This window comes from Bos mutus, chromosome 12 (assembly GCF_027580195.1).
Source record: "Bos mutus isolate GX-2022 chromosome 12, NWIPB_WYAK_1.1, whole genome shotgun sequence".
Classification (NCBI taxonomy): domain Eukaryota; kingdom Metazoa; phylum Chordata; class Mammalia; order Artiodactyla; family Bovidae; genus Bos; species Bos mutus.
Genome location: NC_091628.1, coordinates 44,470,467 through 44,476,891, shown reverse-complemented (window position 1 = coordinate 44,476,891; position 6,425 = coordinate 44,470,467).

The window sequence follows — 6,425 nt, the reverse complement described above, 5'->3', positions numbered from 1 at the left end:
TCATTATCTTACAAAAGAATAGATGGATCCAAATTGTACTATGGCAGATGGAATAAATTAAAGCTACAACCTCTATAATCTACCCCCCCCCAATTTTTTTTTTTTTTTGCTTTTGATAAAATTGCCTCTCTGAAGTTTGTGTTTCAAACAGATGACCTCTAGTTCCTGGAAAAGGCTTGGAGAAACACTTGTATCCTGTTGACACAGATAAAGAAGGCAAGTTCCCCCAGGAAATATCTTTGTGTACTAAGTCCAGAATTCTTACAGTAGCTATGAATCTTTTGAGACAATGAGAGAAGTTTGTGGATTGACAAAATGGATGAGTAGGCTTTCTCTATTCTTGTGTAGACTCAAATTGTAAGACGATTTGTCCATGTTGTCCTCATTCATAGGACAATTATTGTTAATTCCCCCAAATTGGGTTGCAATCTAAATGAAGTGAAGGGAAGGACTCACCTTTCTAACCTCATTATCTTTAGATCAGGGAGAAGAACTTCATTTGCCATAGATATCATAAGATTTCTATATTCTGAATTTAGAGTCCTTTTTCTTGAAATATTCCTCTGTTTTATTACACAGTTTTATTAAGCTAATGGAAGAAATCTTTAAAAAGACAATCAATCAATCAAACAGAGACAAACAATTTCTACTGGCTTTATTTATTTATTTATTTTTAATTTTATTTTATTTTTAAACTTTACAATATTGTATTAGTTTTGCCAAATATCGAAATGAATCCGCCACAGGTATACCTGTGTTCCCCATCCTGAACCCTCCTCCCTCCTCCCTCCCCATACCCTCCCTCTAGGTCGTCCCAGTGCACCAGCCCCAAGAATCCAGTATCGTGCATCAAACCTGGACTGGCGTGTATAATATCATGTATGAAATGAGTCGCCAGTCTACTGGCTTTAAATATCTGATTCCTTTGGCCATAAAATTACTTAAAAAAAATCCTTTAAAATACATTGTCAGATTTTAGCCAGGACAAATAAATATTACTGGCAGCAACCCCACAGACACAAAAGGCATCCCAATACAGGGTGCAAAGGATACTCCCCTCCCAAATTTCAGCACTTCTCCCAAAGAGAGTCAAAGGAATTAAAGACTTGGATAATTTCCTTAGAGCTGAAATCATTCATAAGACCTTATCTACAAATGGAGTGCAACCTATATTTTTGTCTGGTCTTATCTCAAAAGGTTTTTCCTGGTGGCTCAGTCAGTAAGAAATCCATATACAAGGCAGGAGATTTTGGTTAAGGAAGATCACCTGAAAAGGGAATTGGCAACCTGCAGCATTATTCTTGCCTGGAAAATTCCATGGACAGAGGAGCACGCCAGGTTAGAGTCTGATGGGCCACAAAGAGTCAGACACAACTGAGTAGCTAAGTACAGTTCAATTCAGTTCAGTTTCTCAGCAGTGTCCAATTCTTTGTGACCCCATGGACTGTGACACACCAGGCTACCATGATCAACACCAACTACTGGAACTTGTTCAAACTCATGTCCATCAAGTCAGTGATGTAATCCAACCATATGATTCTGTCATCCCTATCTCCTTCTGTCTTCAATCTTTCTCAGCATCAAGGTCTTTTCCAATGAGTCAGTTATTTGAATCAGATGGCCAAAGTATTGCAATTTCAGCTTCAGCATCAGTCCTTCCAATGAATGTTCAGGACTAATTTCCTTTAGGATTGACTGGTTGGATTTCCTTGCAGTCCAGGGGACTCTCAAGAGTCTTCTCCAACACCACAGCTCAAAAGCATCAGTTCTTTGGCACTCAACTTTCTTTATAGTCTCACATCCATACATGACTACTGGAAAAGCCACAACTTTGACCAGATGGGCTTTTGTTGGTAAAATAATGTCTCTGCTTTTTAACATGCTCTCTATATTGGTCATAGTATTTCTTCCAAGGAACAAAATTTCAATGTTGCTGTCACTATTTGCAGTGATTTTAGAGTCCAAGAAAATAAAGTCTGTCCCTGTTTCCATTTTTTCCCTATCTATTTTCCATGAAGTTATGGAACCAGACGCCATGATCTTCATTTTTCAAATGTTCAGTTTTAAGCCAACTTTTTCACTCTAATCTGTCACTATCATCAGAGGCCCTTTAGTTCCTCTTCACTTTCTGCTAAAAGAGGGGTGCCATCTGCATATCTGAGATTATTGATATTTCTCCCAGCAATCTTGATTCCCGCTTGTGCTTCATCCAGCCTGGCATTTCACATAATGTAGTCTACACATAAGTTAAATAAGCAGGAAAACAATACTCAGCCTTGAAGCACTCCTTTATGAATGATGAGCCAGTTCATTGTTCCATGTTCAGTTCTAACTGTTACTTCTTGATCTGCATACAGATTTCTCAGAAGATAGATTAGGTGGTCCAGTATTCCCCATCTCTTTAAGAATTTTCTGTTTTGTTGTGATCCACATAGTCAAAGGCTTTAGCATAGTCAGTGAAGCAGAAACAGAGGTTTTTCTGGAATTCTCTTGTTTTTTCTATGATCCAACCAAGGTTGGCAATTTGATCTCTGGTTTCTCTGCCTTTTCTAAATCTGGTTTGTATGTCTGGAATTTCTAAGTTCACATACTGTTGAAGCCTAGCTTGGAATATTTTAAGCAATACTTCGCCAGCATGTGAGATGAGTGCAACTGTGTGGAAGTTTGAACTTTCTTTGGCATTAGCTTTCTTTGGGACTGGAAGGAAAACTGACCTTTGCCAGTCCTGTGGCCATTGCTGAGTTTTCCAAATTTGGTGTCATATTGAGTGCAGGCCTTTAAAAGCAAATCTTTTAGAATTTGAAACAGTTTAGCTGGAATTCCATCACCTCCACCACCTCTGTTCATAGTGATGCTTCCTAAGGACTATTTGACTTTGTACTCCAAAATGTCTGACACTAGGTGAGTGATCACACCATCATGCTTATCTGGGTCATTAAGATCTTTTTTTGGTATAGTTTTTTGTATTCTTAGTACCTCTTCTTAATATATTCTGCCTCTGTTAGGTCCATAACATTTCTGTCCATAATTGTGCTCATCTTTGAATGAAATGTTCCCTTGGTATCTATAATTTCTTGAAGAGATCTCTGTCTTTCCCATTCTATTGTTTTCCTCTATTTCTTTGCATTGAGAGAAAGGCTTTCTTATCTCTCCTTGTTATTCTTTGCAACTCTACATTCAGATGGATATATCTTTCCTTTTCTTCTTTGTCTTTCATTTCTCTTCTTTGCTCAGGTATTTGTAAGAGCTCTTCAGACAATTTTGCTTTTTGACATTTATTTTTCTTGGGAATGGTTTTGATCACCACCTCCTGTACCGTGTTAGAACCTCTGTCCATAGTTCTTCAGGCACTCTGTCTATCAGATCTAATCCCTTGATCTATTTGTCACATCCACTGTATAATCACAAGGGATTTGACTTAGGTCATAGCTGAATGGCCTAGTGGTTTTTCCTACTTTCTTCAATTTAAGTTTGAATTTTGCAATAAAGAGTTCATGATATGAGCCACAGTCAGCTCCCAGTCTTGTTTTTACTGACTGTATAGAGCTTCTCAATCTCTGGCTGTAAAGAATACAAGCAACCTGATTTCAGTGTTGACCATCTGGTGATGTCCATTTGTAGAGTCTTCTCGTGTTGTTGGGAGAGGATGTTTGCTATGACCGGTGTTATCTTGGAAAAACTCTGTTAACCTTTACCCTGCTTCATTTTGTACTCCAAGGCCAAATTTGCCTGTTATCCAGGTATTTCTTTACTTCCTACTTTTGAATTTCCAGTGCCCCAAAATGAAACAGTCATCTTCTTTGGGTGTTAGTTCTAAAACTTGTAGGTATTCATAGAACCGTTCAACTTCAGCTTCTTCAGCATTGCTGGTCAGGGCATAGACTTGGAATACTGTGATACTGAATGGTTTGTCTTGGAAACAAACAGATCATTCTGTCATTACACCCAAGTACTGCATTTTGGATTCTTTTGTTGACTATGATGGCTATTCCATTTCTTCTAAGGGATTCTTGCCCTCAGTAGTAGATATAAAGGTAATCTAATTTAATGTGCCCATTCCAGTCCATTTTAGTTCACTGATTCCTAAAATGTTGATGTTCACTCTTGCCATCTCCTGTTTGGCCACTACCAATTCTCTTTGATTCATGGATGTAAATCAAGTTTTATATGGTTTATGAACTTGATTCATTCCAGTTTCTTATGCAATATTCTTTCCAGCAGCTGACTTTACTTCAATCACCAGTCACATCCACAACTGGGCATTGTTTTATCTTTGGCTCCATCTCCTTATTCTTTCTAGAGTTGTATGAGCACAGCACATAGCAATTTACCAGAGAATCCTTGTGTCCCATCAACCTTTGTAAGGGTCTTTCTTTGAGGGTGAATATGGAGGCATTTCAGTTTTTGTGATAGGATTTGACAAATTCCTTGAGAACACTTTTTTCCAGTGTCCTGGTTTATTGCAAACCAGTCACTGATTTCTTGACTACTGTTCTGATTTTGGAGCTTTGAGAAGGATGGACCTGAGGAGGCCTGGGTGTTTTCTTAGGTCTCTAACTTCAGAGGTATTGCAGTTGCTATCCAATAACTTGGTGGATTTTTAATGGTCTATGGTTTCTTCAGAGTAGAAAGGCAATTAAGATATAGGATAATTAGAGTGAGAGTACTGAGTGTCTGTTTTAGAATCTTTTATTTTAGGTACTTCTTGTGTCTATTTTAGATACTTCTTGTGTCAGGTCATGAACTCCATATTGCAGACCTCAGACTTAAATTGAAGAAAGTACAGAAAACCACTAGACCATTCATGTATAACCTAAATCAAATCCTTTATGATTATACAGTAGAAGTGACAAATAGATTCAAGGGATTAGATCTGATAGACAGAGTGCCTGAAGAATTATGGATGGAGGTTTGTGGCATTATACATGAGGCAGTGATCAAGACCATTCCCAAGAAAAAGAAATGCAAAAAAGGCAAAACGGTTGTCTGAGGAGGCCTCACAAATAGCTGAAAAGAAGAGAAGCAAAAAGCAAAGGAGAAAAGGAAAGATATACTCATTTGAATGTAGAGTTCCAAAGAGTAGCAAGGAGAGATACAAAAGCCTTCTTCAGGGATAAATGGAAAGAAATAGAAGAAAACAATAGAATGGGAGAGACTAGAGATCTCTTCAAGAAAATTAGAGATACCAAGGGAACATTTCATGCAATAAGCACAATAAAGCAGAAACGGTATGGACCTAACAGAAGCAGAAGATATTAAGAAAAGGTGGCAGAATACACAGAACTATATGAAAAAGATCTTAATGACACCGATAAGCACGATGGTGTGATCACTCACCTGGAGCCAAACATCCTGGAATGCAAAGTCAACTGGATCTTAGGAAGCATCACTACAAACAAATCTAAGGGATGTGATGGAATTCCAGTTGCTGCTGATGCTAAGTCACTTCAGTCATTTCCGACTCTGTGCGACTCCATAGACAGTAGCCCACCAGGCTTCCCTGTCCCTGGGATTCTCCAGGTAAAAACAACGGAGTGGGTTGACATTTTCTTCTCCAATGCATGAAAGTGAAAAGTGAAGGTGAAGTCACTCAGTCACGTCTGACTCTTTGCAACACCATGGACTGTAGCCTATCAGGCTCCTCCATCCATGGGATTTTCCAAGCAAGAGTACTGGAGTGGATTGTCATTTCCTTCTCCAGAATTCCAGTTGAGCTATTTTAAATCCTAAAAGATGAGGTCGTTAAAGTGCTGCACACAATATTCCAGCACATTTGGAAAACACAGCAGTGGTCACAGGACTGGAAAAGGTCAGTTTTCATTCCAATCTCAAAGAAAGGTAATGCCAAATAATATTCAAACTACTGCACATTTGCACTCATCTTACACACTAGCAAAGTAATGCTCAAAATTCTCCAAGCCAAAAATTTCAACAATACGTCAACTGTGAACTTCCAGTTATATAAGGTGGATTTAGAAAAGGCAGAGGAACCAGAGATCAAATTGCCAACATCCGTTGGATCATCGAAAAAGCAAGAGAGTTCCAGAAAAACATCTGCTTCAAAGCCTTTGACTGTGTCCATTCAGTTTGGTTCTGTTGAGTAGCTCAGTCATGTCTGACTCTTTGCAACTCCATGAACCACAGCACGCCAGTCTTCCCTGTCCATCAACAACTCCTGGAGTCCACCCAAACCCATGTGTGTGTATCACAACAAACTGGAAAATTCTTCAAGAGATGGAAAAATCAGACCACCTTACCTGCCTCCTGAGAAATATTTATGCAGATCAAGAAGCAACAGTTAGAACTGAACATGGAACAACGGACTGGTTCAAAGTCGGGAAAGGAGTATGTCAAGGCTGTATATTGTCACCCAGCTTATTTAATTTATATCCATAGTACATCATGTGAAATGTGGGGGTGGATGA